Consider the following 22,065-nt stretch of genomic DNA (forward strand, 5'->3'; position numbering starts at 1 on the left):
AGCACTGGAAATCTCCCTGCAGAGGGCTTATTGTCTAATAACACTGTGCTTAGGGCCACAGGGTTGGAATCAGATCTGTGTGAATTTGAGTCCCGGTTCTGCCGCTTAACAAGGAGTCACACAATCACTTACCCACACCTGAGCCCCAATGTCTCCATCTACCCAAGAGTGGGCGAATCGCATGGCGTTGTTGTAAGCATCGTCTGAGAACCAAGGTAACGAACTGACTGCTGATCCAAGGCAGGCACTCAACCGTAGGATTTTAAGGGCCGCAGATGTGGGAATGAAGAACTCCATAGAAGATAATGATGGAAACTGAGAGAAGTGAGTGAGATGTTAGTTCGGAGGGAAAGGAAATCTTCACAACACCCTGTCTCAGCAGGATCACCCTTCCTTCTTTCCAGCCATTCAGGTTCCATGAGGGACCAGCCCAGGTTGCTCATGTCCTAGGGTCCTTCCTGAGCATTTCAGACCTGGGTGCATCCCGCACTCACACTCAGTTCCTACCTTGTGCCGGGCCCTGCCATCAGCCCAGAGAGCCATGGTAAGACTCACCATTTCCTTTGAAAGTCTCGTGGGCTGTCTTCCTGTCCTCTCACCTCACCTTCTGACCTCCCAGATTCAGCCTGTGTGCCAGGGCTTCCCAGCCCTCTCTGTGGGTGGTGGAGAAACACATCCCCTTCTCCACCTCACCATCTCAGGAACACAGTCCTTTCCCCCTGGCCTTTTATACTCTGGGGCCAGAATCCAAATCATCTATGAATCTCTACCACTCAGTTTAGCCTCTCCCTCAGTGTGTTTCAAGGAGCACTAATCTTACAAAATGTTCCCAGAAGAAACTGTTTCTGGGGCCAACTAATTATGGGAAACATGGCTCTCTGTATCATCCTCTTGGAGATTTAAAGTATGTTTTGACTATGAGAAATCTTGCAGTAAGGAAGCCTGTTGATATTTGCCTAACCCAGCATTTCCCAAACTCACTTGTCCATGGAACCCTCCTGCAAGTGACAGCCACACACAATCAACAGGGCCAGGCTCCACCTGGCATGTTCTGGGAAATGTGCCGTATGTAGCTTTGTTCCGTTTCCACTTTTGTTAGCTTCGATGGCAACAAGATTGAAGGCGCCCTGAGATAAGTGACTTTGTTTTGAATTGTTTAGTAATAATAATAGCTAATTTGTAATTCTAAGCACCAGATGGGCATAAAGTAGGTTCTCAATAAGTGCCCCATGACAGCTCAGCCTCCCTGGAGTGATCATTTTTCAGATCTCAAATTTACCTGACTCACACAAATATCATTTGGCTTTGGCTGTATGCATGCCCGGCCTCATTGCTTTGGTGTATTTTTAAATAAACGATTTTTAGAGCAGTTTTAGATTCAGAACAAAGCTGAGCAGAAAGTACAGAGATTTCCCACATACCCACCTCCCCACATGCATAGCCTCCCCCACTATCAACATCCCCCACCAGAGTGATGCATTTGTTACAGTCCATGAACCTCCATTGACACACTATTGTCACCCAGAGTCCACAGCTCACATCAGGGCTCACCACTGGTGCTGTACATTCTATAGGTTTGGGAAAATATACAGTGGCATGAACTCATCATTGCAGTATCACACAGAGTAGATCATCTGCCTTAAAGATCCCTGTGCTCCACCTGTTCATCCTTCCCCACACCACCAGGCCTTATCTTTCACTGTGTCGGTAATTCTGCTTTTTCTAGGATGTCCTGTAGTTGTAAGCACACGGGGTGTAGCCTTCTCAGACTGGCTTATTTCACTCATTTATGCATTTAAAGTTCCCCCATTATTTTTTCATGCCTTGATAGCTCATTTCTTTTTGCGTTGAATAATATTCCACTGCCTGGAGACACCACAGTTTATCCATTCGTCTACTGAAGGACATCTTGGTTGATTCTGAGTTTGGGTGATTATGAATAAAAACAAATAAGCTTCCATAAACATCCATGTGCGGGTGTTTGTATGGATGTAAGCTTTGGTGCATTTTTGGTGTGTGCTCTTGAAAACTGGGCTGACAGTTATCTGAACCAAGCCTGGAGAGCAGGACGTGCCCTGGCTGGCCCCTCACCTGCTTCTGAACAATGAAAGGCATTTTGACCCCCTACACCTCAGGAACGTGACTTCTAGAGGGAGGCTCGGCCTGGCCTGAGGCTGAGCGAATTATCTAGCTCTTAACTTAGGAGTGTCTGATGGTAAAGAGAGATAGGAATAGGCAAATAGCACTTTGCTTCTTAGCAAGAAATTGCAGCAGGTAAGTTTGGAGTATAGAAAGAGGAAAGATGGTTTTAAGTGTTTCTTTAAGCAACTCTCCAAAGATTACAAACTTTCATGAGAATAAGTGAATTTTCTGGTTCAGAGATTGCAGTTGAAATCTGTTCTACCTTGTAGGCAATTTGATCCATGCCGAACAGAAATGTAATAGAGGAACGGAAGGGTGCTAACTTAAGTCACGACTTGGATTAAATTGAGAAATTCAGGTCTTGTTGTTAGAAAGTATGGCTCCCATCTCATAAACAATTCTGAATCTGCAGCCTGCAAGCCCCAACCTGGGCCTGTCCTTGACTGAGTTTGTTCCCATCAGATATTCATTGCAAAGCTTTTGGGGGACGTAGCACTTGCGTTCTAAGTGGGCTCTGAGATAACTTACTGGGGTTCCACTAGTACCTTGTGAGCCATTGCCACTCCCCCTCTATGATGACCTCGCCCAGGGCTAAGGGGAAAAAGCAGCAGGGCCCCCATGGACCTATCCAAAAGGAGATTAATCCAGGGTACTCAGGAAAATCTGTGTTGGAAATCCCTGAAAAAACATGGAAGCAGCATGGTGTGTGATTCAGTACAAACTACAAAAAACCTGGAGAAACAAGCCTTCCATGTGAGATTCGTGGGAGCTCTGTGACCTTATGCCACCAGCTCTAAATCAGTATTCCCTCACGTGTTTGCATAAACTTAGTGATAATACTTATTGTAATTTAAATTAATTAAAATAGAATAAAATGAAAACTTCGGTTCCCCAGCCTCGAAGGCTGCCGTATCCTACACACAGTGAAGAAGACCCTGCCAGAGAAAGCTCCCCTGGCCCCTGTGGAGAGCCGGGCCTTACGGGAACGCTCTGACACTTGCTGCGTGAACTGGTGACTGCAGAAAGGAAACAGGCTCACATGGCACACGGGAGGGTTGCTCCAGCCCTTTTTGGCTTTCTTGGCAGCAGGATGCTGATCAAGGTACAGCGAAACCTATCAGTTCGAATACCCACTGGCAGAACCACCGCAGCCCATGCAAGGCAAGGGCCTGAAAGGGGCAAGAGTGTGGGAGAACCAGCCCCACCCTACTCCCCGCAGACCCAGCTTCCTGCTTCACAAATGTATACAGAGGCTGCTATTTCTCTTTGAAAGCTCCCATGTAGATTTCATTAAAAAAAAAAAAAAACCTCAAAACTCACAAGATTCCCACTTACTTAAAGATCACTGTCATAACCTGGTTAGCAATCATCACACACAGCAGGCCTGCAAAGGGACCAACATCTGCTCAGAGTGAGGGAGCCTGGCCTAGCTCCACTGAACCAGTTTAAGAATCAGACTGAACCAGTTTAAGTATCATTTTAGATCCCAGGTTAGCTTGCTGGAGCTGCCATAACAAAGCACCATAGACTGCATGGCTTAAACAACAGACATTTCTCTCTCACAACCCTGGAGGCTGGAAGTCCCAGATCAAGGTGTGGGCAGGGCTGGTTCCTCCTGAGGCCTCTCTCCTTGGCATGCAGATGCCATCCTCTCCCTGTGTCTTCACACGATCATCCCTCTGTATGTGTCTGTGTCCTCATGTCCTCTTAGGAGGATGCCAGATTGCATCAGGGCCCACCTGGTGACCTCACTTTACACTAATCACCTCCCTAAAGGCCCTGTCTCCAAATCTAGTCCCATCAGGGGTAAGGACTTCAACATAAGAATTTGGGCAGGAGAAAATTCAACCCATAACAGATCCATACCGAGATGTTCAAATCACCTGGGCAAAATTGGGACATTGTTCTCTCTCACAGCAGGACATCATAGGGTTCATTTGTTCAAATGCTGGAACATTCTTCAAACCCTGTCTTAGAATCTCAGAGTAGGGGCCTCCGAGGGCCCCTCAGTGAAACTGCCTCCATGGTGGCTGCACCTGAGCTGCTGCCTTGGGGGTGACACCCCTGGAACTCGCCCCAGAGTCACCCACTTGTCACTAAATGGTGCCATGAGCACAGCCTCCCCAGGCAGAGCTGATTTGATCACGAGCTTTGACTCCTGTGATTGGCCTTGGACATTTTTCTTACCAGTGTGTTATTTTCCTATTCCTATTTGGTATTCTCTAGTGATTCGAGTGCATAGGTAACTAAGTTTCCTGTTTTAATGACATATTTAGGAAATTCTGATATCATTTCAAGTATCTTTAAAAACAATCTACTTAATTGTCAACAACCAAGTGTATGGAAAGTTACGTAAAATCCTGTTTACAGATGAGAGAAGGCGGCTGCTGTGGTGACAGCACACAGTCAGCAAAGAGGTCCAGAGGATGACGTGCAGCTTCCCGGCGGCCTGGAGAGCTCCCCAGGTATCACCCCATCTCGCTTCCATCTCAAGGCTCTGGGCACCCCCCTCTTGCAGACCTGCTTCTATTTCTTTGGACAGTTTGGGAAAATCACGCTCTTTAACCCTAAACACTTCGGATCACTTCAAAACAAGATACTCAGAAAAGGGAAACTCTAATCCGTCAACCAGGGAAAGATAGTAACTGTCTAATCGCACAGCATCCCACAGTGAGCAGCCAGCGGGCCGGGACAGAGCAGATGGTGCATCCAGGTGCCTAGACTGCCCCACCTTTGAATTCAGAGGAAAAAAGTCCCAGTTCACTGCAGCAGCATTACTCGGGATAAGGCCATGATCTCATAACCTCTCAGTAGTGGCCGTGGGGTGGGGCTGGCTTCTGGACACCCAGCTCAGCTGTGTTATCACCTTCTCCCATCCTGTGGGAGGGCGTGTGCGCTGATCACTCCTGGTGTGAGCACAGAGAGGGGTCGACGCGGTCGGTGCTGCTGAAGGCCGCCGTGCATTTGTTCTGTCTAACATACATGCATTGGTCACCCAGGGGGCTGGTAATGGTGAGTGACACAGACACACAGAGGCTGTCGGGTGCTGCTGAGGATGGTGACTGAGTGAATCATGGGCGGTGGGAACAGGCAGCAGGAGGTGTTGCAGGAGAGGCGGAGACCTGTGGCTCTGGGAGCCCTTAGGTGGGAGGAAGGATCAGTGTCTCTTCCAGTTAGGTTTGAAGAATGGTGCAGGACTCCCTGGTGAGCCAGGTGGACATGAGCTCAAGCTCCTGGGCCCGTTGCCTGGGATGCATCCCAAGGCACACACCAGGACCTAACCAGTGTCTTCAGCCTCTGCTAGGAGCTTCCAGTCAGAGTCCCCCTGCACATTCAAACGTGTGACAAGCATTCTCGATGCTTCATCTATGCCCAGGATTTGACTCCAGCCAGTCTTTGCACAGTTGTCCACCTCCCTGTTCACTTTTAAGTCATGGATAACAAAGGGTGGAGATTTGATGGTGTTGCTGTCTTCCGCCAAGTGTGGGATAGCCCACAGGGCCTCTGAGCACTTCACCATCCATTCTCTAGCCATCTCTGTCTGTCCCAGACCCCTCAACCTTTGATCTGCTGCCAGGCAGGAAGACGTTTAACTGATTTTGCAGATTGGGACCAAACAACTTCGGTGGGTGGAACGGCTGGTGCGTGCGCTTCCTTTCCCTCCCCCAGTGTCAGGGCACTGAGGCTGGAGTTGGTGAAGCACTAGGGCTCGTGCAGCAGGTGAGAGGAGGGAAGCTCCTCCCTGGGAGGGACAGGCACCCCTACTCGCCTTCACGGAGCCCTTCTTCAGCTCCCAGTATGTTAGCAGGAGTTTCAGGAAAGAAACAACAGAGGCCATCAAATACACAGATGAAATTTTTAAGTGAAAGGAAATACTGTCCAAAACTTTCATTTTAGAAAGGAAAGAAGCATTTCTAAAGAAGCATTTCTTGTCCCGAGAGACAAGAGGGCCACCCATGGTTGCTCAGCGTGGGCTGCCGACGGCCGCCCGGGTCTGGTGCATGTGGTTTCTTGTCTGCTGTGCACTGAGCACAAACTACATGCCAGGCTCTGCCCTGTGCTTCTAAGACATTATTTTTCAATACTCATGGCAAACTTATCATGTAGATATTGATGCCTCCTTTACAGAGTAGAAAACAGAGGCTCACAATGCTGACAGCTTTGCCCAAGGTGACACGCTAACCTGTGCTTCCCAGGCCTGTGTGTCACCGAGGGTCTTACCACAATGAAGATTTTGATTCAGTCCGTCTGGGTTGGGGCCTGAGATTCTGAATTTCCAAGAAGTTCCAGGTAATGTGAGTACAGGAGGCCCGAGGACTGCCCCGTGAGTAGCAAGTCTCTAAACCAGCATCTCTGCTTATCGTCAGAGAGGTGCACAGGCTGATTCTGCAGGCCTCTCCTGGCTGACGCTGGCCTCGGCACCCAAGAGCAGAGGGAACTGGTCCTGGCTGTGGAGATTCAGGGCCTCACCTGGACTGTGATTCTTGAGGCCATGACCATCACAGGGGCCCATGGGCGGGGCCCTCACACACCTTCCAGGTCACCCTTTCTCTGCCCAGCAGGGTCTCGCTTCTGTACCGAGGTTTAACCCTGTGGCACTGAATATTCACAGCTTTTCACAAACGCATGTCACTGATGAGATTCCTACAATGTGGACCAAAATAAGAGACATCGTTTTTACTGAAACTGACACCACCCCATGATAGACAAAAAAGTAAAAACACTGAGCATTCTGACACTGTCTTGTTGCCTTGTTATTTGAAGAGGCAATAAATGAATCAATAAGATATTTAGGACATTTCAGCTGGCAAACTCAAATATTATTCAGCCGTTGTTATCAAAAGCCAGATTGCACTTAGCCCATAAAATACTGAAGAAAAAAACTGCTATGAATAATATTTTATAATTTCTTGGTGAGCGTTTGATATGTACCTACACAGCACAGCAAAGCATGCCTTTGCCTGTGATTCTACCACACCTCACCAACGCGTTTGTTAAAACAGTCTGCACGGGGCTGTAAATGCTGATGCCAAGGAAAAAGTAAAAAGGAAAACTATATTACCTGGGGGAAGTGGTTTTACTTGATATGACTGAAACAGATGCTGAACAAAACACATCATCTAGAATCAAGAGTATTGGGATTCACAAGTAAATTCATCACAGAAATGTTTCAGACTCTTTCGAGGTATTGCGTCCTTGAGTTATTCAATAATTTGTTGTTAAGGCAGGTGGAGGAAAATAAACTTTAGATTCACACAGACCTGGGTTTGGATTCTGTCTCTGATGAATATTTGCTGCGGATGAATATTTCTGGGGAAGTTATGTAGCTAATTTTGAGTTTCTGGATAACAGAGCTTTCCACTAAAGATTGATTTTACAATTATGTACCCAAAATTCTACTCTTCTTTTCTTCTGTTCTTTTTTTTTTTTTAATACTACGATGGTTTTTAGTATGTTCATAGAGCTGTGAAATCATCACATTTTTGTCATTCCCTAAGGGAAACATGCTCATTAGTACTCATTTCCTTCTTTCTTGCACCCACATCGCAAGCCCAGGCAACCATGAATCTACTTTCTACTTCTACGGATTTGCCTATTCTGGACATTTCATATAAATGGGATTATACAATATGTGGTTATTTCCTTAATCCAGTACAGTTTTTCCCATTTGCCTCCTTTGTACTGTTATTGTCAAGTATATTACATTTCTGTATGTTATGCGTCCAATAATACAATTCCATACTTATTGTTCTATGCAGTTGCTTTTGAAAACAGGAGAAAATATATGCATTTATACTTTTTTTAAAAAGTACATAATTACCTTTACTACTGCCCTTTTTTTGTGTGTGTGGATTTGAAAATCATATGAGTTCACTTGTTTTCAGCCTGAAGAATTCCTTTAATATCTCATAAAGCAGTTCAGCTAGCAAGAAATTCTCTCCGTTTTTGCTTATCTTGAAATTTCTTTATTTCACCTTCATGTCTGACAGATGGCCTTGCTGGATATAGGATTGTGGATTAATAGTTTCTTCCTCTGAGCACTTTGAATATGTTATCCCACTGCCTTCTGGCCTCCATCATTTTACAGAGAGATCAAGTATTAATCCTACTGGGTTCCCTTCTTTGTGGTGAGCCATTTTATTCTGTTCCTTTCAAGGTTTCTCCTTGTCTTTGTCTTGAACATTTTGATTCTGGTGTGTCTAGGTATGTGTGTCCAGGTGTGTGCATCCAGGTGTGTGTCTAGGTGTGTGTGTCTAGGTGTGTGTGTCCAGGTGTGTGTGTCTAGGTGTGTGTGTCCAGGTGTGTGCGTCCAGGTGTGTGCATCCAGGTGTGTGTGTCCAGGTGTTTGTGTCCAGGTGTGTGTGTCTAGGTGTGTGTGTCCAGGAGTGTGTGTCTAGGTGTGTGTGTCTAGGTGTGTGTGTCCAGGTGTGTTTGTCTAGGTGTGTGCGTCCAGGTGTGTGCATCTAGGTGTGTGTGTCCAGGTGTTTGTGTCCAGGTGTGTGTGTCTAGGTGTTTGTGTCCAGGTGTGTGTGTCCAGGTGTGTGTGTCTAGGTGTGTCTCTTTGTGTAGAGTTTTTTGGGCTTCTTGAATGTGTAGGTTAACATTTTTCAGCAAATTTGGGAGCTTTTCAGCTATTATTTCTTGGACATTTTTTCTGCTTGGAACTTTTTTTCTGCTTCTTTCTCTCTCACATCTCCTCTGGTACTCTCATTAAAGGTGTCCCAAGCTTCTGTTCATTTTTCTTAATTATTTTTCCCTCTCTGTTTTTCAGGTTGTATAATCTCTATTGACATAACTTCAAGTCTGCTGGTTCTTTCTTCTGACTGCTCCAATTTACTGCTGGGCCCCTGAGTGAACTTTTCATTTCAGTTATTGTTCTTTTCAACTCCACAATTTTTTGTTTTTTAAAATAATTTCTATTTCTTTATTGATATTCCTTATTAGATGGGACATTGTCATCATAATTTCTTTTAATTCTTTTAACATGGTCTCCTTTAGTAACTTGAATACGTTTCTGTGGCTGTTTTGACACTGGCTGTCTTTGTCTGTTAATCCGATGTCTGGAATTTGTCATAGTTTCTGTTGCCCTCTGTTTTCCTGAGCATGGGTCGCACTGTCCCGTTTTCTTGCATTTTTGTGGAAACTGGCATTTTAGGTAATATATCGTAGCAAATCTGGATTGTGACCCCGACCCCCAGGGGCTGCTATTTCTGTGTGATTGCTTGCTTGTTTATTTGATTAGGGACGTAGCTCTGATATTGCTTCTCAGAGGGCACAGCCTTGGACTAGCACACAGTCTCTCTGACCACCTGTGGTATCTATGGTTTCTTCTGGGCTCTCTGTTAAGCTTCTGCTGGTCTGTCTCTCTTTGGTGTCACACACAGCTGTTAACATCCACTAAATGCAAGTGCTCTATCATTTTTTATGATGCCTGGGGCACAAATTGCTCCATAGACTCATCCAGTGAACATCAGGCCCTTTTGCAGGGGCAGAGCGTTGCCAGCTTTTCAAGTCTGCTCAGACCCCTGGAGCTCTTCTCAACAATCTCTCTTCCTTGTTCCCTCTGTTTAAGTTCTATCTAGTCTACCATTTCACCCACTCTTAATTGTTCATCAACAAAATCTCCACTATTTTTGCCAACTTCCTTGGGCTTGAACTTCCGCATGCTGTTCTCCAAGTAAAGTCTGTCACCTCAGGGACATGCTCTGCTCTTAGGTCTCCTCTGCTCCTGGGGACCGTGATCCAGTTCCACCAGAGCGACACCCTTGCTGCACGAGCCAGTAGCTGGGTGGGCATGGTAGCCTCTTGTCTTCCTAGCTTGCCCCTCCAGACATGGAACCTCCACACTGTGAGTGACTTGGTGTGGGGCAATCCAGGCAGATGTGCTCAGTCTGCCACACCTGGGATGGGGCTCCCACCCTCTGAGGACAAGCACAGGCTGAAGCAGGGGAGCCCTAGTCCTCTCAGTTGCAACTTCCTGGAACGGTGCTTCTGCAGTGCACACTGAGAGGGATGAGAGATGCTGGTGGCCTGCCTTCCTGGGGTGAAACCACAGCCCTAGACCAGGAGCCGGGAAGACAGACCACAGCATCTTGTTAGCTGGACCTTCCTGGAGCAGAGCTTTCATCACAATGCACTTTGAGGGTGGGGAGCGGTGGATTGTGGCTCTGATACCACTGATCCTTACCGTTCTTACTGAGAGTTGATTATTTATTTGAGTAAATATTTATCCACCTGCTGTATGCCTTTAGGATAATTTCTAGTTTTAAAAAAATGAATGTTCGGCGGTTAAATGGTTATTTCCTTGGATAGAGGGCCTGCCAAGCTCCTCACACCACCATTCCAGAAGCTCTCCTCTGCTGCTTATTTTTGAAAATAAAATTTTACTGGAACATCCAGACATGCTCATTCCTTTATATATTACCTACCCACGTCTTCACCCTTCAACAGCAGAGTTGGTAATTGCAACAGAAACTGCATGGCCCGTAAAGCTTAAAACAGTTATCCGGCCCTTTACAGAATTTTTTTCCACTGCTTGTCCTAGATAATAATTTGATACAAATTTGTGCTCATTTGTTAATTCAAAAATGCGTAACTATTTATATGCTGGGATAAACCAAAGAGACACAAAGTTTCATCCCTCAGGAGATTTCAGGTTAGAAGAAAAGATCATTTTTAGTCAAAGAGACCACAAACATAGGCCAGGCTTGGTGGCTCAAGCCTGTAATCCCAGCAGTTTGGGAGGCTGAGGCAGGAGGATCACTTAGAGTTTGAGACCAGCCTGGGCAACATAGTGAGACCCCGTCTCTACGAAAAATTAAGAAAAAAAAATTGACCACAAATATAAATCAGACCACGACTATAATAGATATGGCCTAAGAGATATTCCCTGACTCAGGAAGACGCGGCAGACATGACGAGGAGACTATACTCAAGAAGACTCCCATGAAGAAGTGAAAATGGAAGCTAAATTCTGAAGGATAAGCCAGCATTAGCAAGGCCAAGAAGATCCCTCAGGAGCTGACCCTGTGACAAGGATTGGAGTGCAGGCTGTTTATTTCCAAGAGCGAGGAAGATGGCCAACAAAGGGTACGCTTAAAACCAGTCACCACTGTGGGCAGCTGGAGCCTTCTGCCACTGTCAGACTCTGGGAGCCAATGCAAACAACAAAAGCAAAAACAAACACCCAAAAGAGTGCACCTGAGATGTATTCGCCCCAGAGGGCGAGGAGACGGATAGATGTCCGTAACCAAGGTCTCCTGAGGGCTGTGCCCTGACGCGTTTATTCCCTGGAACTTCTGCCTGTGGATGGAGCCGGTGGCAGCAGATTGGGTTTTAGCTGCGGGACAAAGACCTTGGACAAGGAACTGGGGGCACTGGCCCCTGGGAGCTGGCTGGGGGGGCACTGCAGTGCCACGTGTAGAGAATATGGGCAAGGCCCCAGCAGTGGACGTTATGGAGGTACTCCAGGCAGAGGGAGTATCACCAGCAAAGGCCCCGTGGCAAGGGAAGGCCACAACCAGGGTCCAAGAGAAGTGGGCAACAGCAGAGCCACGTGGAGCCAGGGACTTAGTGGACATAGGCCCCTCGTTTCCTGGCACGTGAGACGGTGTCCTTGGTTATCCTGCCCTAGAACATGCTTAAAGGTGTCCTATAGTCACTTAAGAATTCAGCCAATACTGTAGTGCCTGTGAGCATCAGATGTTTCATTATTTAAACTCCAAGTATTCTTGTATGTATTCATTTCATTAGTAAGAAAAATAGTGGTGAAAAGGTGAGGAATTGCCCATATCACACAGCTTGTAGAGCTGCAACCACCACAACTGAAGCATCAAAAGGAAAGGAAATCGTGAACAAAAGTCCACGATGCCTCCAGCACACGCACAGGGTCTTTAATTCACACCTTCCCCACGGACTGGGCTGAAAGGATAAGCTCCACATTCGCAGCATATCAGTGTATTTTTTCATTAAAGATGATTCAGTACTTGCAAGGGTCATTTCAGCAGCTGCAGGCCAAAGGATGGAGTCTCTTGTCCCTTCCTAAGAGGAGCACGGTCATGTGGATCCCTGCACCCTGCCTCAGTCTGAGGAATGCATTCTTCATTCTGTGCCAGGCTTCCTAATTAAGGGACAGCTCAGATGCCACCTCCCGCACGGCAGAAGGATGGAGTCTCTTGTCCCTTCCTAAGGATAAGAGGAGCACGGTCATGTGGATCCCTGCACCCTGCCTCAGTCTGAGGAATGCATTCTTCATTCTGTGCCAGGCTTCCTAATTAAGGGACAGCTCAGATGCCACCTCCCGCACGGCAGAAGGATGGAGTCTCTTGTCCCTTCCTAAGGATAAGAGGAGCACGGTCATGTGGATCCCTGCACCCTGCCTCAGTCTGAGGAATGCATTCTTCATTCTGTGCCAGGCTTCCTAATTAAGGGACAGCTCAGATGCCACCTCCCGCACGGCAGAAGGATGGAGTCTCTTGTCCCTTCCTAAGGATAAGAGGAGCACGGTCATGTGGATCCCTGCACCCTGCCTCAGTCTGAGGAATGCATTCTTCATTCTGTGCCAGGCTTCCTAATTAAGGGACAGCTCAGATACCACCTCCCGCACGGCAGAAGGATGGAGTCTCTTGTCCCTTCCTAAGGATAAGAGGAGCACGGTCATGTGGATCCCTGCACCCTGCCTCAGTCTGAGGAATGCATTCTTCATTCTGTGCCGGGCTTCCTAATTAAGGAACAGCTCAGATGCCACCTCCTGCACGGCAGAAGGATGGAGTCTCTTGTCCCTTCCTAAGGATAAGAGGAGCATGGTCATGTGGATCCCTACGCCCTGCCTCAGTCTGAGGAATGCATTCTTCATTCTGTGCCAGGCTTCCTAATTAAGGAACAGCTCAGATGCCACCTCCTGCACGGCAGTCACCCTTGACCGTCCCAGGCTGGGTCAGGTGCCCCGGCTCTCTCTATGCTTCCCCAGCACTCTGCATTGGGCTCTTTTTTACCCTTCATCAGGCTGCGTGGGACATAGCCTGATCCCGGATCCTGGCTGTGAAGTCAGCCGCGTGGCTTCGGCGGCACACCATCGTGGCCGTGGGCTGGCTGAGTGCTCAGCTCCTCAGCACCTTGGAGACACCTTGGCCCTGCTCGTGGTCCTGCTGTGGGGCACTGGTCAGGTGAGGGTGGGGGGTTTGCAGTGATTAAAATACTCCATTACCCGGGTATGCAATCCGTTCAGATATTGGCAGGTGATCCAAGTCAGGCCAAATAAAATTTGCCCTGAGAGTTTATGAACACTGAGAGATAAATTATGAGTCTTTCTCTAGGGATCTTGCTACAAGGGATAAATGGATGCTGCTTTCAGGAAGCCTTATGAAACAGAGAATAGTGAGAACAAAATACAAAGAGAAGCAGAGACAAGAAGACAGAGAAGTGGACGGAAAGATGCAGGGATGGATGAATGGGTGGGTGAACAGGGGGTGGAGGGATGGGGGAGGGAGGAAAGGAGAGATGAAGAGGTGGATGGAGGGATGGGCAGATGGATGGGGAGGGAGGCAAGGGAGAGGGATGGAGGAAAGTAGAGATGAAAGGATGGATGTGCACACGGATCAATGGATAAAGACATGGGTGAGTGGGTAGGTGGGTGGATGGGTGGATGGAGGGAGGGAGGGAGGGTTGGATAGATAGGTGGGTGGATGGATAGGTGGATGAGCAGCAAAGAAACAGTTTCTGACAAAATTATTTAAACTTGTATATCTAGTTATGACTTCAGCTAGAATCTTTCACTAGATTTTTATGATGTGAGCCAATAAATCCCCTTTGGATTCAGCTAGTTTTGCTAGGTTGCTTGCTACCAAAAAATTTAAAATTTGCGTAATATATGCTCCTCTCTCTCTTGAATTCCCTGCTTTGCCACTCGGCTCGTATCTGGAACCGTCTCCCTCACTGCTGGCTATCTCTAATCCCCTCCTTTTCCTTGGCCCTCATGCTCTTAACCACGCCTTCTTTCCTGTAGGAACTGTGCTTCTATAGGAAACCGTCATTCCACTCGCTTGAGACTATGCTGGGGAACAACAGCAGTTCCAAACTTGCCCACAGCCCAGGAGCGACGTGCACGGAAGCAGGAACATCCTGCACCTTCATCACAAGGACTGACTAATGGTGGTTCCCTTTAGCTACAGATGACTCCATCCTTCCCACTCTCACCCTTTAGATGACAGTCTTCCCCCTGATCTCCACACCCAGCTCCCTCACTCCCAGCTCCACACTTGCTTCCTGGTTGGTCCTGGTGGGCCCTGGTGGGTCTATGGAACTCAGCAGGCACCTGTGCTGATGGTTTCTGGGTTCCTGGATGTTTGCTGCTGGTGCCGCTTCTCATCTTTCTCATGAACATTTCCAACTGCACCACGATCCCACTGAGACACCTCTCAGGGAACTCATTGTGTGGAGAACTGAATGCTTCTCCTCCTGCATCCCATAATGCAGACAGTGGCTTCTCCACCCTCCCAGGCCCCAGCCCCCCAGCCCAGAAACCCCTCAGTCCTTTGTCTCCTCTCCTAAATCAACAAGCCCTGTTGGCTCTTGCCAGTGAAGTTCCTCTCACTCTTTGGCCTGCCTGTCACTGTCCAGTCCTCGTTAATTCTTGCCGGATTTCCTGTGACCATCTCTTAGCTCCAGGCATCATCTTGCCTCCAGCTTCACCCCCACACAGCAGGGACCTGTCTCCTGCAAGCCTCGCTGTCACCGCACCCTGGACGTACATGAGGGCCTGTGTCTTTCACAGCAAAGTCCAGACCTCCTGATGGTGAGCGCAGCCCTTCGTGATCTGCCCCTGACACTCAGCCATCTCATTCTCAGCTCCTCATACATGTCTCACCAGAGCCATATGCTTTGCATCTTGGATATTATTTTCAGGAAATTGCCGCAAACCAAGCAGTGGGACCAGGGACAGTCGGTGACTTCTCTGGTCCTGTCTTTCCTTATCGATAAGATGAAAGGCTTAGACAAGGCCACCTCTATGGAGCCTGGCCAATTTGCCCCACTGGGTTTCCTTTTGATATACTTAATGACACTAAAAAACCTATTTAAAGGTACAAATTCTGGGAGAGGGAAAGAAACAGCAAAATGCAAATTCTACCAGTTCACCAAACCCAACTTAAATCTTCTTCAGGAGCACAATGCAGCTGCCGCCCACCCAGGCCTGCCAGGAGCCTGCAATGAAGTTAATTATTAGACCTGAGGGCATTTGAGTGGAGTGGGACTCCCAGCACACTGAGGAGGCAAGAAAAACCTGAAGTAAAAAGACAGCTAAGCTAAGACACCTGATAGATGTTAAGTCAGGAACAATCCCCCGGAAAGTAAGTTAGGAATGTAGAAAATTTTTCCAAGTTGCTCACTTGAATCGTTTCCAAAATGGTTTGACTTTTTCCTTAATGAAATTGTCATGATAGGTGGGACATAACTTTGGATTTGAGTTCATAATATCTCTTAAAATCAATTAGAATAATAAAGTCATATATGTTTCTGGCAAGTTAGTGTGCAAATATCTGGCTCTAAAACCTACTGTCAGCTGAGGCCAGGTGCAGTGGCTCATACCTGTAATCCCGGCACTTTGGGAGGCTGAGGCGGATGGATCACCTGAGGTCAGGAGTTGGAGACCAGCCTGGCCAACATGGTGAAACCGTGTCTCTACTAAAAATACAAAAATTAGCCAGGCATGTGGCGTGCACATGTAGTCCCAACTACCCGGGGGGATGAGGCAAGAGGATTGCTCTAAGGTGGAGGTTGCAGTGAGCCGAGATCACGCCACTGCACTACAGCCTGGGCGACAAAGGAAGACTCCATCTGAAACAAAACAAAACAAAACTAAACAAAACAGAACAAAACAAAACAAAACTTACTGTGAGCTGAAAGAACTCTGGCCATCGAACCTGCCTATGCCCATGACCATCAAACCTGCTCACGCCCATGTCCATGTGGACCCCACCCCAGGGCCAGCCTCTCCGGAGCCCCAGACACTGCAGGACAGAAACAGGAGAGCAGGAAACAGCAGGAAAGGAAAAGGAGGAATGAGAGAAGAAAAAAATGAGGGAGGAAGGGAAAGAAAAGAATCAGCCCAAGTCTCCATGCCCTGTCCTAGTGACGTGACGGACCAGCACTTGGGCAAGGTTGGAGAGTGGAGGGTGTGTGCTGAGGGGGGCGGCGTGGGTTTAGCAGGTGAGGGAGCTGACCATTCTCAGCCCTTCCTGAGTCACCCTGGAGACCAGGCCGTTTAAGGACACCTCACAGCCCCTCTCCACGGCGACTTGGCGGGAGGAGCCCTGCCGCAGCTCTGTCTTCTCTGCACTCACCAGCCTTTTTTCCCTCATAGCCAAAGTCACGCAGCTTAATGTTGACACAGCTCTTCCGACTTTACAGGATGCTTGTCGTTTTGGAACCACTTTACCTACCCCGAGGGAGAAAAGCAGCTAAAACCAACAACGGAGGCATTTTATTCTTGAAGACACTGAGAAAGGTGGCGAAGGCCTGGCTGTGGAGAGAAGAAACAAGGGGCGCCCTCTCCTCCCTCTTCTGTTTCTCTCCACACTGTGGCTCCCACTAAAACACATTTAAAGCCAGTTCTTGAAGGGTTTTCTCCATAACTGATGTGTCAGTTTTGTCTGACAATTCATTTTTCAAATAATCATCCATTTGGGAAGTCCTTTTTTGTGAAATTCACATTCTAAGAGAAATTTAAAAAAACTAAATCCTCTAAAACACGGATATATCTACAAGAAGACAGCACCACAAGACGCTATCAGGTCCCATGACTCAGCCCTAGATAAGCTCTTCGAAATAAGAGGGAGCTCATCTGTCCAACATCTCATCAGTTTCATTAACAACTCCCAATCCAAGCCTGTCAATTAATGATAAACCGCTGTTTATGTAATGAAACACACAGATTTTTCTGACTTACCGCTTCTACATAGATTCGTGTTTATTTATGACTTCTTCAAGAAAGACAGAGATTGAGTGAGGTATTGCAGTCACTGCTGCAGAAATAATCAGTATTTAGCATTTGGACGGCACTTTCCTTGACAAACACCTCACTACCCGTCACTTAATTTAAATTTATCACTAAAGTGCCAGCGGCTTTCAGAAGCTAGCCATTGCCCTGCCCCCAAGTCTGTCATCACACTTCACTGTCAGAAAGAAGCCTCTGAAAATGGAAAGATCCCGGTATGGCCCCCTGTAGGATGGAGCTCAGGTGCTCTGGTTTCTAGGCCCCATCACCATTGCTGAAGCAGGGAGTTACAACTTAAAATCTAATTTAGAATTACATTCACTATGAAGAACCGAATTATTTTAATTACTGAGCTGATAGCCTGCTTGTGACCTGCAATGACTGAAGGACATTTTTAAACATAAGACAAAGCAGAAAAGTCATAGGCATGTCCACGTGTACCCCAGGAAAGAGAAACTCCTCCTCCAATGAATAAATGTAAGTGAATAGAAATAAAGTTGCTTTCTAATTACATCCCACAGACCCAGCCTGCAAGAGAGAGGTCCAAAACCAGTTGCCACTCACCATATAAAGAGCCAACCCAGGGAGGGAGCACATGTGTCCCTGACCTCTGTCCCAGGCTGGAGAATGGACTGTCCCCTCTGGGAAAACCTGACCAGACCAAGAGAAAATGCTGACGGATACAGAGAGCTGAGAGCTGCCAAGGGAGACTGCGCGGCCCGGTCACCCCACAGCAGCCCCATGTGAACAGATGGTCAGGAGTCAACAGGAGGATGCACCATGAAGGACAGAGATCAAAACGGGAAAAGGAAAACAGACCAAAGACAGGTGGAGAGCAGGAAGGAATTCCAGTAACTGTAAATACTGTCTTCAGAGAGAAAAGATACGTCACCACTAAAGAACTGGAAGTCATGAAAAATAAACAGTTAAAAAAAGAGGATCTGGGAACTTAAACTCTGAAACAATTTTTAAATTCCATAAAACTGGTACTAGATAAAGTTGGTAAACCTCACAGAAAGTAAATCAACAACAAAAAGAGATCTAAAAGGTGAAAAATAGGAGAAAAAAGTATAAGAAAATTGGAGAAGTGGTCTGGAACGTTCAACACCAGAAATAATGTGTTCAAGGAAGAGACAAGATAAAAGACTGAGAAGAAAAAATTATCAATCAAAGAATTCCAGAAAATGTCTTAGTGTTTTACTCCATTTGTACTGCTCCAACAAAATACAGGAGACTGAGTACTTTATAAAAAACAGAAATTTATCTCTCACAGTTCTGGAGGCTGGGAGTCCAAGATAAAGCACCAGTGGGCTCAGTGTCTGGCAAGGGTTGGGACTCTGCTTCCCAGATGGTAGCTTGTGGCTGGGCCCTCACGCGGCAGGAGGTGAAAAGGTAAAAAGGCAAACCCAGGCCCTCAGCCCTTCCTTAAGGGCACTGATCCCACTGTGAAGGCTCTGCCCTTGTGACTTAACCACGTCCTTCAGGCCCCACCTCTCAATACTATCACCTTGGCCATTAAGTGTGAACATATGAATTTGAAGGTACACTTTCAGACCATAGCATTCAGAACGCAACACAGGTTTCCAAATGAAAAGAGCTAGCACAGAGATAAAAATGAACCTACATCATATTGTCCTGCAATTTCAGAAAGCCAAAAATGAAGAAAAGACCCTCAATGCTTCAAGATAATAAAGAAAAAAGAAGTGTATTGCTTGAGGATGGGGGACGAGATTGCGATTGAGCTTCTCTAGAACAACATAGGAGGCAAGCGGAAAATGAAACAGTGTTTTCAAAATTCAGAGAGAGCTTTAAATCCAAAATATATTCTATAACCAGAGAAACTGTTAGTCAAGTAACATGTGAAGAGAAATCCTTATTTCCTATACACTCATTCTCCTGGAGGAATTAAACAAACAAACAAAAAAGTGTGATCCAGGAAACAGCACTGCAGTGCAGGTGAGAGGTGAAAAGAGTGTTCAGGATTAAGGTGAAGACGGAGCTCAGATGCTGCACACCTGTACTGCATGCCCATATAATACACCTACACAGCACACCTGCACAATATACCTGCATACCACCCCTATACAGCACACCTGTACAATACACCTGCATGGCACACCTACATAATATACCCCCACAATACACTTTCACAGCACACATGCATAATACACCTGCATAGAACACCAGCACAGTACACCCACACAGCACACCACTCAGCATTCTTAGTTTAAAAATAAGTTTTACTTTAAAGGTAATAGTACACACATAAATTGTTGTTAAAATCGACAGTAACAAAGAGAAGTAACAATACTAATAGCCTGTCACAAACTGATTCTTAATAACCTATATAAACAAACATTAAGCCCGGGTGCCGGGTGGCTCATGCCTGTTATCCCAGCACTTTGGGAAGCCGAGGCAGGCAGATCACTTGAGGCCAGGAGTTCCAGACCAGCCTGACCAACATGGTGAAGCCCAGTCTCTACCAAAAATACAAAAAAATTAGCCGGGTATATTGGCACGCACCTGTAATCCCAGCTACTTGGGAGGCTGAGGCAGGAGAATCCTTGAACCCAGGAAGCAGAGGTCGCAGTGAGCCGAGATCATGCCATTGTGACAGGAGAGAAACTCTGTCTCAAAAAAAAATTATATGTTTACAACAGGTGCATTCCTCCTCTTGCTTTCTGAGGACGCCCTGCTATGTAGCTGAGTAGTCGCTAATAAACTATCTTAACTTCACTATACTCTGTGACTTGCCAAAAGGTCTTTCCCATGTGAAATCCAAAAACCTGTTCTTGGGGTCTAGGACAAGACCCATTTTATAATGACAACACTATACAAATTCTAGAGGAGAACATGGAAAGAAAGCTATGTGACCTTGCGTTTGGCCATGAGTTTTAACACGACACTATCAGAGGCATTTGAACCCCTCCTCTATATGAACTCCAGGGTGGTTTATGTTCCACTGGCTAAGAGAAAGTTTTCTTCAAAAATGTGACATGATTTGAGGTCAAACATTAATATCAAGTAAACTCAAAAGATTGAGAAGCTAGCATTAGTTCTGGGAAAACCAGAAGTGTGCCTTTTTTTGGAAATAATCATTGGTAGCACAAACTTAAGAATCACCAAAGGAAATATAAATGAGTTATTAACTTACAGTTTTCACCAATTAAGATATAAATGAAGTTAATGAAATCCGGAAATACAATTTCACTGTTTTTAATGTTCATTAAAAAAAAAAATCCTTATCAAATAGCCCCAGTAAGTCACCAATTAAGTCTTTACTACTTAAAAGCAAAATCCACCTATGTCCTGAACACTATCCACTTTACAAGCCTCATTATATGTACTGGAGACAAAATTCAGAAATAAATAAATATACATGTACATGTATACAAATATATTTCAAATTAAAAAATACTTTTAGAGAGTGGTATGTATTACATTTAGAAATTAATAACGAAGTAAATTATGGGATGTCATCCACGCCTGTCCCAAAGGTACCGAATTTAGAAATCATCTCAGGTGCGGAGCAGGACAGGTTGAAAATAGGAATGACATGAACCCGCGCGGAACAGCTGCCGGCGCGGTGTCCAGGGCAGCACCCCGCCCGGTCCCGGCCCCTCCAGCCCTGGGCCCGACCCCTACTAGGCCTCTGCCTCGACGCGAACGCGGAGCCCGAGCGCGCGTCACGCCGTGTGGGGCCGAAGAGGCTGCTACCCAGAGGCAGAGTGCGGGCTCGCGAGGGTCCCCGCCCCACTCTCGCTCCCGCCAGCACCTACGGACTCGCGTCCCCGCCGCGCGCCGACTCGGGAGCAGCACCGCCCCCGGCACAGGAGCCTCACACGCCTCTTACCTAACAGGAAGTTGGGTGGAAGCAGCGCGGACCCACGGCGCACCGAACGCACTCCAACGGAACCCGACGCAGACACGCGCTTTCAACCGGCGGAGACACCAGCAGGGCCAGAAACGCGCGCAGCGGGGGCGGGAGGTCGGTAAGCGCCCCGCCCCGGCCCGGGACCCCGCCCCGGCCCGGCCCCGCCCCGCCCCTGCCCGAGACCCCGCCCCGGCCCGGCCCCGCCTTTTTCTCTGCCTCCCCTCCCTGCACGTACGGACCCCGCCCCTCGCGCGACGTGTTTTGTTGACCGGGAAACGGGTTCTCCGGAGCCAAGGTCCGCTCGGGTGAGTGCCCTCCGCTTTTTGTGGCCAAACCCAGCCACGCAGTCCCCTTCCTGCGGCATCCTCCACACCCGGGGCCTGCTGGTCTCCGCGGATGTCACAGGCTCGGCAACCGCCCTCCTGTCGGCGGGGAGTCCCGCGACGCCCGGAAATGCTCCGGAGCCTGTCGCTCAGCTGCCAGATCTGCGTCTGTGTCCGGTTCCGTCACTGAGGTCGCCCCTGTCCGGCCCTTCCTCCCTAGGTCTCTTCACCGTCCGCCCATCCTGTCGCGCGCCGCGTCAGGTCCCCATTCGGCATGTGGCTTGTCTTCCGTCGTCCCCACCCTCGCCCCTCTTGGCCCCTCAGGGCAGCCCTGGGATTCGGCAGACGCCAGTCCTCCCTGAGATGCTTCCCCATCCTTCCCTCCGCCAGGCCCTACGTCTCCGCAAACCCCACGCTTCGGGGTGGCCGCCTCAGACAGGACCCTGAGTCCGAGACTGGGGCAGGGGACCTGCCCGATCCTGTAACAACCCTCGTGCTTCTGCGCAATCGCCTCCCACTAGCGGTGAGTGTTGGGTGTTTACCTTCCCGGTGTCCCACTGAGAAGTGGGCTCTTCCTTGGCGGGGGCTTCTTCATTGCCTCGCTGTGGATGTCGAGGTGGGGCAGGAGAGTGAGGAGAAAACAGAGAGGAGGGAGGTAGAGCCAACGAGCGGGAAAAGGGGAGGGAAGTTTAGATGGGAAGTGGATGGGTCTGAGGAATTTGAACAAACACTGA

The 22,065-nt window shown here is 47.7% G+C and overlaps 1 long non-coding RNA gene across 7 annotated transcripts in view; it reads right to left on the reverse strand.

Annotated features, from left to right (window-relative positions):
* The window catches only part of LOC134730727 (uncharacterized), a 35,039-nt gene extending 14,050 nt beyond the window's left edge, over positions 1-20,989 (reverse strand). For 2 of the 7 annotated variants that reach the window (XR_010112681.1, XR_010112679.1), the window contains exons 1-3: positions 20,910-20,989; positions 19,658-19,761; positions 133-315 (exon numbers count right to left, since the gene is read on the reverse strand). This is a non-coding gene — a long non-coding RNA (uncharacterized LOC134730727). Of the gene's footprint in view, positions 1-132; positions 316-6,612; positions 6,787-19,657; positions 19,762-20,909 lie in introns of all 7 variants that reach the window. The other 5 variants (XR_010112682.1, XR_010112677.1, XR_010112680.1 and 2 more) reach the window with 5 other exon arrangements.
* Positions 20,990-22,065: the final 1,076 nt, after the last annotated feature.

This window comes from Pan paniscus, chromosome 6 (genome assembly GCF_029289425.2).
Source record: "Pan paniscus chromosome 6, NHGRI_mPanPan1-v2.0_pri, whole genome shotgun sequence".
NCBI classification, from domain to species: Eukaryota; Metazoa; Chordata; class Mammalia; order Primates; family Hominidae; genus Pan; species Pan paniscus.